Source organism: Delphinapterus leucas, chromosome 5 (assembly GCF_059928025.1).
Source record: "Delphinapterus leucas isolate spDelLeu-1000000601 "Yukka" chromosome 5, BTC_Dleu_Yukka2, whole genome shotgun sequence".
NCBI lineage: Eukaryota > Metazoa > Chordata > Mammalia > Artiodactyla > Monodontidae > Delphinapterus > Delphinapterus leucas.
The window spans coordinates 39,049,751-39,062,909 of record NC_143133.1 but is presented as its reverse complement, the minus strand read 5'-3'; positions in this window follow the sequence as shown (position 1 = coordinate 39,062,909).

The window sequence follows — 13,159 nt, the reverse complement described above, 5'->3', positions numbered from 1 at the left end:
GTGGGGAAATCTGAAACACAAAGAGGGATAGTGAAGATCAGTGATTGTTTATAGGAACTATTTTGATGCATATCTCCTTGGTGGCAGATTATCTTGCATTATCCCCACCTCTTTAAGATGTACAAAAACAGGGACTTCCCTGGTGGTGCAGTGGTTAAGAATCAACCTGCCAATGCAGGGGACACAGGTTCGAGCCCTGGTCCGGGAAGATCCTACATGCCACGGAGCAACAAAGCCCGTGCGCCACAACTACTGAGCCTGTGCTCTACAGAACTGTGAGCCACAACTACTGAGCCCACGTGCCACAACTACTGAAGCTCACACACATAGAACCCATGCTCCACAACAAGAGAAGCCACTGCAATGAGAAGCCCGTGCACCACAACAAAGAGTAGCCCCCGCTTGTCACAACTAGAGAAAGCACACCTGTAGCAACGAAGACCCAACGCAACCAAAAATAAATAAATAAATTTATTAAAAAAGAAAAAAAAAGGATGTACAACAATAGCCATAGTATTTTCCACTGAAGCAGATCAATGTTATTTGCCATCAGGGATCTTAATCTTGTAAAAGAATAAATTTAGTGAAATATATATATGACTGAAAATAAACCTCTCTCTTTTAAAAGAAAAAAAACAAAGCCTTTTATTAGTTTGTGTCACACAGCTTGTGGGATCTTAGTTCCCTGGCCAGGGACCAAACCTGTGCCCTCTGCAGTAGAAGTGTGGAGTCCTAACCACTGTACCACCAGGGAACTCCCCAGCCTTCCTCTTTTACACTAGAATTAACAGCCAAGGGCCCTGGGAGGTGGGAAGGGGGAGGGCTGAATGCAAGGGCCATGAGTTCATGCCACACATTGGTGCCGAGGAGTGTTGCCATCACACCTATTTCCAACTCCAACCACCTTCGCAGTCCTGCATGGAGCTTTACTTCTGAAGGGGCTTTTGTGTGTATAAACAATCAAATTTACTACTTGCTCTTTCTTTAATGTTCAATGTAATTATACTTATATTAACTAAATTTTCTCTAAACATTTAAACATAAATTTACACAACTTATAAATCAAAATTTAAACTTTATGAAACCTCTTACACATTTAAAAGTTAATAACAAACCTTAGTCAAATTCTCTATCTCAATAAAAGCATGAGCCTAATGTGCTGCATTCCTTTAAGTGCGTCAAACACCTTAAAAACACATTCACAAATGTGTGATATTCACAAAGTATCATAATGCTTATAAAATATATTGTTATATTCATACTTAGCCTATGAGAAAATTAGTGATTCTATAGGTTTAGCTAAATTTCTCCATTATTCACATACTTTAATATATTTTAATGTATCTTTCCGGGTTACCTGACCTATTGAACATAAAACCAAAAGATTATGGTTGGTCAGCTGAGATTGTTATCAGTGAATTGATTATTAATCACACCAAGGCCACTGTTTGAATTTCCAAAGTGAGTCAAACCCTAGCAGGTATTTTTTATCAAGATTGTTTCATTGTGTCAATGAGAATGTCCACAGCCATGTCTTTTCCTGCAACTTGGTGTCTCTGCTTTCTTCCTTCATTATATCTGTATCATGGGATGTGACTTATGTCCTCCCCAAATTCATATTTTGAAGTCCTAACCCTCAGTACCTCAGAATGAAACTATATTTGGAAATTGTATCTTTAAAGAGGTAATTTAATTAAAGCGAGGTCATATGGGTGAACTCTAATCCAATATGACTGGTGTCCTTACAAGAAGAGTATACTGGGACATAGACAAATACAGAGGGAAGATGATACAAACAGAGAGAAGACAGCCCTCAATAGGCCAACTAGAGAGGCCTGGAACAGATTCTTCCTTCATGGCCCTCAGAAGGAACCAATCCTGCTGACACCTTGATCTCGGACTTCTAGCCTCTAGAGCTGTGAGAAGGTAAGTTTTGTTTATGCCACCCAGTCTGTGGTACTTTGTTCCAGCAGTCCTAGCAAACTAATATATAATATTTAGCCTCAACTTGCAATTTAACTCGATTTACAGTCTTTGCATCTCAGGAAAATTGGTTGAGTCATCCAGAAGTTTCATTTTCTAGGAGATAAGAGGCTGAGTTGACCTATCAGTCCTTCTTCTTGAATTTGACCCATTTATCATGTGGCAACCCACTGGTATGCTTTCCACTTAGTTTCTGCCCATGGTCTCTTGAGCTGACAGACCTTTGCTGCTCTGGGTATAATTTCGATCTCCTAGGTAAAACAAAAACAAAAACAAAAAACCGTAATACTTATAAACATGTACTTGGAAAAACAGAATGTCATGTATGTCATATATGTCAATAGTTCCTTATCAATTTTAGTTCATTTAAAATTTTTATTCACCCTTCTTTGGTATTATAATGATCATCTTATACGTGTTAATGAACTTATTTCATCTTTGAATGTCATAGCTTTCTTATAGACTCAATTCATTCCAGTTAGATATAGTTAATATTCTTGTTTGATGGTCAAATTATTATAACTTGGCAAGTAGGAGTTTCTTAAAACTATCTCCTTTGTCCTTGCAGGATGACCCTACACATTTTTAAAAGTGTCCTTGACTTCTGACACTCACTGTAGCTCAAAGTTCATCCTAATTTTTCTCCATACCAAGACATGGAGTCAGTTGATCTCCAAGGAGCCTTGGTTCTCTCCAGCTCAAGAACTACCTAGTGTTGGAGGAGGAGATGTGGCCACTCAGCGTCCATGACCATGCTTTGCATTTGAGTGATGTGGGACATGGAGACATCAGTGCTGGACCACCAGTGCTGGACCACCCTGGGGATAGAACTGAAAACATCTGTTTCTCGTCAAGGTCAGGAGGCTCACAATTAATCTCTAATTTAGCTTTAAGATTAATAAATTATTAAAAAAGATTAATATGTTATTTAAATTTATTTCCATTTCACTATGCTTAACTTAACTTTTAACCCATCATCCCAGTTGCAATCATGTCTCCTTTTTTACTTTCTTTTTATGTCTCATCAACCACCATTTTGCAGTCACTTTATTGACCCTAAAGAATCCCAAAGTACCTCATAAATTGCCTCTGTGTATCCTCCCTCACTGTCAGGACAGATACAAAGCAATCTAGCCCCTTTCACACATGTGAACACATTTAGGTCCCATAAGGTGATATTTCACAGGCTTAAGGCCTAATTTTCTAAGGATGTAATTTATAGGCTGAATGACCTTTACCCATTTTGTTCCCCTCTCTGGACCTCACTAACTCATCTATAATGTTTTGTTTTGTTTTTTTTAACTAAGAAAAGAAAAAGGCCAGGTTTCTGTGATTCTGTGATTCAGGAATGTATCAGATCCAGGACCAAATCTGTTTCATTAACTAAAGGATCTTTACAGAATGAATACAGAGGGAAGGAAGGACAAAAGAGCTGAGAGCTCTCCCGTCCTATAAAACCAGACACTGAATACCACTCAGCTGTTCTTTCCCTATGTGAACCCGAAGATTAAAAGGGTTAAGCTGTGTGAAAGCACTTTATAAACTTAAACCATGTGTAAATTTTCTTTATTTTTATTACAAATTACCAATCATGATAATGATTGAATTAATTCAAGCATTAAGCTGTTAAAGCTCTCACCTAGGTGCTGGCAGCAAAGTCCTTACAAAGTCCACATACCCTGGATTTCCAATTCAGTGCTCTATCCACCAGATTATGCAGCATTTCAAATATGAAAATGAATTCCATGGATGAGAAGCAATCATTCACCCATGGGCCAGGCTCTCATCTTTCTCTGCACACCTGTCAGGAAGAGATCCAACTGGAAAGACCCCACTTGCCTGAGATAAAGGCCAGTCCACTAAGGACTGTGACGTCGGGTGCTCTGCTCTTGAGCATTACAGCACACCAGCTGCATTAAGGTTGTAAGGCATGTAAGCCTTCCCGGGCTATTTTATTTATTCCAGGTCTCAGGGATACCTGGAATGTGAGATGAGTTTGGGTCTACCATGTCTCTTCAGCATGGCTGAAAAATGAAGTGCATACATTGTAAACAATACATGATTTGTGTAAATTTATTTTTAATATACATACACTAAAGTATACTGTTTTATTATTGAAATATAATTGATTTACAATTGTTGTGAGTTTCAGACGTACAGCAAAGTGATTCAGTTATACATATAGATATATGTATTCTTTTTCAGATTCTTTTCCCTTATAGGTTATTACAAAATATTGAATACAGTTCCCTGCTCTATACAGTTGGTCCTTGTTCATTATCTATTTTATATATAGTAGTGTGTATATGTTAATCCCAAACTCCTAATTTATCCCTCCCCCTTCTTCCCCCTTTGGTAACTATAAGTTTTTTTTCTGAGCCTATTTCTGTTTTGTAAATAAATTTATTTGTATCTTTTTTTTTTTAGATTCCACATACAAGTGATATCATATGATATTTGTCTTTCTCTGTCTGGCTTACTTCACTTAGTATGATCATCTCCAGGTCCATCCATATTGTTGCAAATAGCATTATTTCATTCTTTTTTATGACTGAGTAATACTCCATTGTCCATATAGACCACATCTTCTTTATCCATTCATCTGCTGATGGACATTTAGGTTGCTATATGATCCTGCAATCCCACTCCTGGGCCTATATCCAGAGAAAACCATAATTAGAAAAGATACATGTGTTCATTGCAGCACTATTTACAATAGCCAAGACATGAAAGCCACCTAATTTATACTTTTTGGTGTACCTTTTTTTTTTTTGAGTTTTGACAAATGCCTAGAGTTTTTTTTGAGTTTTGACAAATAACCACCACCACATTCAGGATGCAGGACAGCTCCATCCACACACAACTGCTGTCCTTTTGTGTTCAAGTACTCCTCAGTACGCGGGCCTCTCACTGTTGTGGCCTCTCCCGTTGCGGAGCACAGGCTCCGGACGCGCATGCTCAGCGGCCATGGCTCATGGGCCCAGCCGCTCCGCGGCATGTGGGATCCTCCCGGACCGGGGCACGAACCCACGTCCCCTGCATCGGCAGGCAGACTCTCAACCACTGCACCACCAGGGAAGCCCCAACCTTTTACACAATGTCATATAAGTGGAAATCTGGCTTCATTCACTTGCATACTGTATCATATATTTTAGATATATCCATGTTGTCTTGTTATTTGTGTTTTTTATGGCCTGGTAACGTTCTATTGTATGGTTACACCAGTGTTCATTCATCCATTCATTAGTTAAAAGACATTTGGGTTGCTTCCAGGCTTTGATGATTACCAGTGAAACTGCTATAATCATTTACATACATGTTTTTGTATAACATAAGTTTTCACTTCCTTGAGTAAATACCTGGGAGTTGAATTGCTGAATCACATGGTGAGTGTGTGTTTAACTTTATAAGAAACGGCCAAACTGTTTTCCAAAGTGACTATACCCTTTTGCATTCCCTCTAGCAATGCATGAGGGTACTAGTCAATCTACAACCTTACCAACACTTAGTAGTGTCAGATATTAGTATTAGTAGTAGCACTATTATTATTATAGCAATTCTAATAGGCATGTAGTGGCATCTCATTGTGGTTTTAATTTGCATTTTCCTTGTGACAAATGATGTTGAGCATCTATTCATGTGCTTACTTGCCGTGGTAAATTGTCTTCAGTGAAGTGTGTACACAAACCTTTTGCCTGATTTTAAATGAGTTGTTTTCTCATTCCTGAGTTCAACAACTATATTTAAGCTTACAATTTTTTGTTCACCAAGAAAAATCCAAATACCCAAGATTATTATAAATAGAATGTGAATCAATGGTAACAACAGACACCTAGATTTTAAGAAGTCCACATATTTAGTTATAGAACAGTACTTCTCAAAGTTTAGTGTACAAATGAATCATCTGAACATCTTGTTAAAAATGTAGATTCTGACTCAGTAGGTCTGGAAAGGAGCCTGAGAATCTGTGTTTCTAATAAGCTCCCAGGTGCCGCTGGTGCCTATGTCAAATTTGAACTAACAAGACTCTAAAACAAGAGTCTAAAAGTCTAAAAGGTTAAGTTCCCTTTTCTACCCCAAAGCTGACCAACGCTCATCATGTAATCAAATCTTCCTTTTCTTTTAGAAGAAAAACATGGAATTAATAAATACCTTAAGATAATTGTATCTCTTCCACGGGTCATAACACATATTGCTAGACCTTGAATGGTTAGGTCACAGAGTCACCATAACAAATGTTTGTCCAAAATTATCTTATCCTGTTTTATTATTTTAAATTTTGCTACTAAAGAACAAAGAGGGATCCCCCGCACTGAAGTCATTCCAATGAAGAAATAGTTACATTTGTACCTTATTGGAATCAATTAATTTTTGACCCCAAAATACTTTGAAATAGTTTCTGATTGAAGTAAAAACTTTCTGTGTTTTTCCCCCCATTACAGTGATGTGGGAGTGGGTGAGTAGTATCCAGATATCCTAGGATGTTATTTAAAAATCCTCACAAACACAGGCTTTTTTTTTTTACATTTAGATGGCACCTACAGGAATTATTGTAGGTACTATCTAAATGTTATTTAATATTGCATTGGATATAAAATAAAATGATAGTAGAAAAACCCTTTTATGTCCAAGCCTCTTTGAGGCCTGGAATTTCTGTTTCATTTCTTGGTTTAAGAGAATCAGAGTCCTACTAGCTAGCCCAGAGAAGAAAATCATCTACAATTTCGGCAAATGCAAATACTTGTTTATAAAGGGATTGTGTATACTTTAGAGGGTAACCAAGATGAGCCACTGAGATTCAGGAAAAAACTATTAGAACTTCTATTTTCATTCATTTGTAAATTTAAAAGAATAAGAAAATCACATTTGATCAGTGTTGACTATATCAATCGAAACATTGAACTTCATTTCATCTCCATGTCATAGAATGGAAGATAAAGAATTCCATTTTGGACATAAGTTTGAAATATCTGAGACAGATTTGAGTGGAGATGTCAGGTAAGCAGTTAGACCAGCAATCACAAGAGAAGACCTGTTGGAGCCACAAACCAACAAGGTGTCAGAACAGAAAGGGAAGTGAATGGGATCCCTTCAGTAACAAAAGAAGGTGTAAATAGGAGGTAATTCTAACATTTAGAGCTTAAGCAGAGGAGGAAAAACAATCAAAGAAAATTGAGGAAGCAAAAGAGCGTGAAGAGAAGCAAGCTTGTTCCCAGGAGAAAATAATGTTTCAGAAAGTAGTTGACAGAGTGTCAAGAAAGATTGATTAACTATATTAAATGTTGCTGGCGGGTTTAGTAAAATGAGGGCAGAACATGACTACAGGATTTGGTTCCAGGGATGATTGGTGATCTCAGCAAGAGGGTGGCCATCTCAAAAGACCCCAATGCAAAGTGGAAGCACACAGGATCCATGCCCAAGGAAGGACACTTTCTTGCCGCTGTAAACAGAAGTCAACTTTATTTTGGTGTAAAGAAATACATGCATGTTCTGACTGAAATTAGGGGGAATTAAAGAAATGCAAGAGGTGACCAAAAAAACATGTTCTAAATTAATCACTCATAATCCTATCATCTAAAGGCGAGGCCTGTAATAATGTTGTGTCCAACTCCTCTGTTTTCTCAGTTGGTAGGTTTTGTTCCTTTAATTTGCTCCACATAATTGTGATTAGGTTTTATGCACTGCTTTTTTCACTTCACTTTTTAACAAACAAACTTTAAATGGTTTGTCAGCATAGTATACCATAAAGTATGTACATCATATAGATACTCATCCCATTTAGATTGTTTCCAATTTGAAAGCTGTTACAAATAATGCTAAAATGAGCATCTTTCTGTATAAGACTTCTCCCCAATTATTTTGTAATTAAAAAAATTTTTTTTAAATAAGGAAATTTCTAAGTTAAATGTTAAGATGACAAACTCTAAAGACCTATTTTTTATTAACTGTAAAAAAATTTTTTTGAAATATAGTTGAGTTACAGTGTTACATTAGTTTCAGGTATACAGAAAGTGACTCAGTTATACATATATGTGTATATATATATATATATACATATATACATTCTTTTTTTACATTCTCTTCCATTATAGGTTATTACAAGATATTGAGTATAGTTTCTTGTTGGTTATCTATAACTTTATAGTAAAAAATTCAAACATACAACAAATTTGAAAGAATTTTACAGTAAACACCCATATACCCAAACCTAGATTCTACTATTAGGTACTTGCTAAGGACCTCTTTTTAAAATGAATATTAGCATGCTGTGGAATGACAGAAAGGACCCCAGATCGACCCATAAACAAGATAAATAAACTCTTGGCAGTTTTAATTCAGCAATTTCCATGAACACAATTTCTAATTTCTTTTCTCATAATTCAGAATATTACTTTTCTACCTTTACCTCCAAGGATATAGAACTTGTCTAACACTGAGCGGTAGGACATTGCTGCCAGTAAAAGGAGAGGGAGGTGGGTCGGGGGAGGGAGAGAAGCAGGAAGGGAAAGGAAGGGAAGGGAAGGGAAGGCCATTTGCTACCTTTAATTTCAAGAAAGCAGTTGAAGTTGTTTAAGTTATATTTTTCTCTAAATATCTGCCTTGTCAAAAGCTGGAGCATCCACCTAGTAGACACTTATGAGAAGTTTTAGCTTCTGGGACAACCAGCCTCCTCTTCCTACCATCCCCAGTCTCCCATTTGGGAAACTCCTCTTAGCTGGAGTCCTGGTGAGAAGCACCGACCCCTCACTAGAGAAGAAGAAGCAATACAATTCTTCTCTCCCTGTCTTGGGTCAGCAAGAAGCTGGCTCGTGAGTTGGACTCTGCAAGATGGCAATCAATTCCAGGGCTTGGATCTTGAGAGAATGACGCAATAATGTGGGAACAGAGGTCATTTTCATCACCATGGGGCCCTGAGAGGGCCAGCCCATGCTTCTGTAATGACCTTTGCTGCAGTCTTTGATGGTCAGCTCTCCCTGGTGATTACCTGTTTCTACATCTACTCTTTCTCCTCCTGTTGTTTCTATGAGCCCTGAAAACCCTTCAATAATCACCCGTTCAACTAAATTGCTACAAGTCAGTCTTTGGTGCTTGTAAAGATGTCTCCGTTGGAGACCAGTGGGCAGGGCCAGGCTGCATTTAGGATTTTGGACTTTAGAGCTACTAATGGGTAAAAATTCTTTCAGCACAGCACTCATTCTCCAGAGATGATGGAGACCTCCCAGAAAACTAGTGGCAATCAGAACAAAAGGACACACAGGAGTGAATGCTCCTGGATGGTAAGGAGCAGAAAGAAGGCTGCTCAGAGTGGCTGACACCCCGGGAGCAAGGACCTCCTCATATTCCCATCACACAGAGGCTCAGGACACCAGGGAAGTAAAGACGAGGGGCACAGAGGCTGCAAGTATACCTGTCTGGGAAATCCAGGGACAAATGAGGACGCCAGGAGAGACATTTCCTGCAGCCTGTGTAGACTCCAGTGCTGTGTTTTGTCCACTTTGTGGAGCCAGAAAGAATGAAAAATTGATAATAATCTGTTCTTCTGACAGCTCCTGACCCCTCAATGCTCATCTCCAACATGTCAGGTGGGAAAAGTCCACCCAGCCTATAGCCACCACGCCCACCTTCAAGAAGAGTTTCCTAAACTTCATGGGTAAGATTCACCTGCAACTCCAGTTAAAAATGTAGCTTTCCAGGTGCTGCCCCCAGAGATCATGATTCAGAGGGTCGGGGTAAAAGCTGAGAATGATTTTTTACCATGTTCTGCCATAGGATTCTTGTCATCATGGAAGTTTGGGAAACACCACTGTAAAGTCTCTTACCTGATAAAGGTATAACATAGACGCCTAGGAGGGATTTCCCTGGCCATCTGCAGTATCATCACAGAAAAAAGGTGGTTTGAAGGCCAAGAATAGTGGTTCTTGATATGGTACATATCAGCATCTCCTGGAGGGCTTGTGACAATATAGATTGCTGGTTCTACTCCCAGAGTTTCTGACTCAGAGGGTCTTGGTTGGGGTCTGAGAATTTGTATTTCTAACAAGTTCTCAGGTGATGCTGAAGCTGCTGGTCCTGGACCACATTTTGAGAATGACTGACCTAGAAGGAACACAATGTCCACAGGTGTTCATGTTGGATGTCAGGCCATGGTAATTATCACTCACCTATTCTCCCAGAGGAAACCCCTCCCCCAATCGATGAACTATTAGAAAAGGACAGGAGATCCTCAATCCAGAATTACATAACCTGAGGCACCAGAGGCCAAGATTCCCCATCCTGCACAATATATCAAACAATAAAATCTAGAATCCCGATTGTGGTCATCCAGTAGACTCAGAGATGCAACCCAAATCCTAACCCTCCTGAAACTGAATAAAGTAGGAGGTTGGAGGGAGATGGATGCCTGTACAGAGGCAATGTTTCTACAGTACAGCCTTGGGAGACCCATGGCAGAGTCAAAGCAAGGAAACTGATACAAAAACACCTGGGCCTTGGGACACATCCCTAGTGCGTCAGGGAGAAGACAGCTGAGAGGAAGGGGAGGGCATGCTGGGGTGGGGACTGGACACAGCTGAAAGAACCAGGCCGAAGCTCCCAGAATGACTCTGCCATACACTGGTGGGATGCCACCACGTGTAGAGTTGGACCATGGAACCCAGTGCATACAATCTACCTTTGGAGGGCTTTGTAAATGCCAGACAATGCAATGTTCTAAGAACTTTTCATGAAACAAACTCCCTTAAGACACACTAATCCCAGTGAACAGGTACTATTAACATGGCCCTTTACTGATTAAGAAAATAGGGCACAGAAAAGCCAAGGATATTGTTGGAAGTCACAAGATGAGCGCTCACTGGAGCCACATATCCAATCCAGGCCATGTGACTTCAGCGACTCTAGGCTCAACCTCAATGTGCTGCTACTTCTCCTTAACAGAAGATGTATTTTGTGATTATCTGCCACATTTAAGTTTATATTTTAGCCACTTTGGGTGGGGGTTAGAGGAGGGGGATATAAAATAAAAAAGATACTTTCCCTTCTTTGAGAAAGATTACCCTCTGGTAGGATGGACAGGCATACTTACAGCTAGCAAGGCATCTACATCCAGTTAAAGGCTGTGGGGATGCAGAAGAGAGTGTTGAGGGAGTAAATGGTAAATCTTGGAGACTTGGTGATAGAGGAGGCCTTTAATCTAGGCCTTACATGTATTATAAGCCGGAAAAAAAAAAAAAAGTCCTTGCAAGGTGGGTACTTAAGAGAGAATATCTTGGAGAAAGAAGCACGTGATTCTGAGGCCCTGACCTCATTTTTCAGATTCTCCTTTGCTTTGCATCCCTTTCTGGTTCCCACTATCACCATCCCGCTGGCCTTAGAGGGTAGTAATCTTCAAATATTCTGGACCAGACAGAAAAGACCTTTCTATTAACTCCCCACTGTACAGCTGAGGCCAGGCTGGAATTAAAAATAATAGAAATCAATAAGCCTTTTACTAAAAGCTCAGGAGCAGAAACAAGGAAATAAACAGTCCTAATAATATCACAACTTTGTCTAAGAGGGCTTCTCCTTCCACACAGGATCCCTGCGGAAAGGGCATCATGCCTAACGCCTTCTCTTCTTAGACCCTAGTCTCCCTTGAGATAGTGGATATCTATTTTCATCCCCACCTGTTATCTGGACTCCTCAAAGTCTAGACAGGAGATGGAGAATAGTCTTCCCTGGATCTGGTGCCTGTCCTTTCAGGTCTGGCCTTGTATGTTCTAACTCACCTCTCCTCTGAGTAATTAGAAGTGATTGACCTTCTCCTCTGGACTTTCATTTCTTTATGGGCTTTTAAAGAACACCATGGCTACCTTGTCTGAAATCAAGTCTGGACACTGCCATGCATAAATTTGATCCAGGCATTTGATCTTTCTGAGGTTCTGTTTTTCTGTTGGAAAAATTAAGGGTTGGAATGAGTGGTTAGCTCTGTTCTGTTTCTGATCTCTCTATTATTCTAAGGTCGTCCGTGGACATGACTCAAGTTGCTCGTAGCATATGTTTTTCCTCAGCAGTAATACATTAAGGGAAATTGCCTGAACCTGAAATGTCAAGTCTATGAGGAGGCCCTGTGTCCCTAAGCTCAAAGACTGCTTTGCTTTTAAAGAACAAGGTTGGGTGAGTAGAACCTGGGCTCTTGGATTCTCTATCTCTATATACATAGTATTTAAAGTACATTAGGTCTAAAGAAATCCAGGAGCCCTTTCTATCTCTGGTAAGCTCAACTGCATGTAAAAACAGCATGGCTGATATAAACACTAAGGCCCATTCATCAGCTTCTCTCTCAGGCTGCAGCGTCCAGTCTCTGAGATAACAAGTTGGATTCAAGCACTTTCCCAGGAACTACAAGGCACGGCTGGGTCATACCAATGGGCCATCAGCATGTATATACAAATGACTCTTAGCCAGCCATTGGTACTCACAAGTTCCTTTTTATATGTGAAGATATACACAGAATTTTAATATGATGATGATAATGATCAGGTTTATGCTCAAAGAGGAAAAGAACCCCAGTGGAAATAACAAAATGGCTTGAGGTGACCCCACTGACATCAGCAATATCTAAGATTGTATTGAAGGTCATACTATTGCCTGGAGGATTTTCACCATTAAGTGGTCTAGAACATTAGATGCTTCTCCTTTGGTGGGAGGAGGTCTGGGAAAACCAGACCAGGAAGACATAGATATAACAGAACCAAGATGGAGATTCCTCTCAATAAAAGTACAGGAGGCATCAAAACTAGGAACCCTGCTTCAGTGGAGAATCAAAGTTAAGAGACCAGAGAGCAGGAAGAAAACATTCAGACTCAGGTACAGTACCAAGGAATCCAAAGGTAGTAAAAGAGAAGAGTAGACCATTGAATGAGATGAAAGAGCAGAAGGTCCTTTGGACAAATACTAGAAAAAAATCTCTATTGTCTGAGGTTGGATATTAAGGTGGCCTTTTAACATCCTGGTGGTATGGTACATGGGGCTCATCAAAGATTCTATAAGTCAATCAACCCTACCAAAAAAAAGACAATAGGTGTGTGTTTTCTGGGCTTCGTGATATCCTTGGCTTCCAGCTGAATTTGGTTTCTATCACCTAAGTTCATGGTATATTAGTTACGTATCCCTGAGTAAAAATTTACAAGAAACGAAG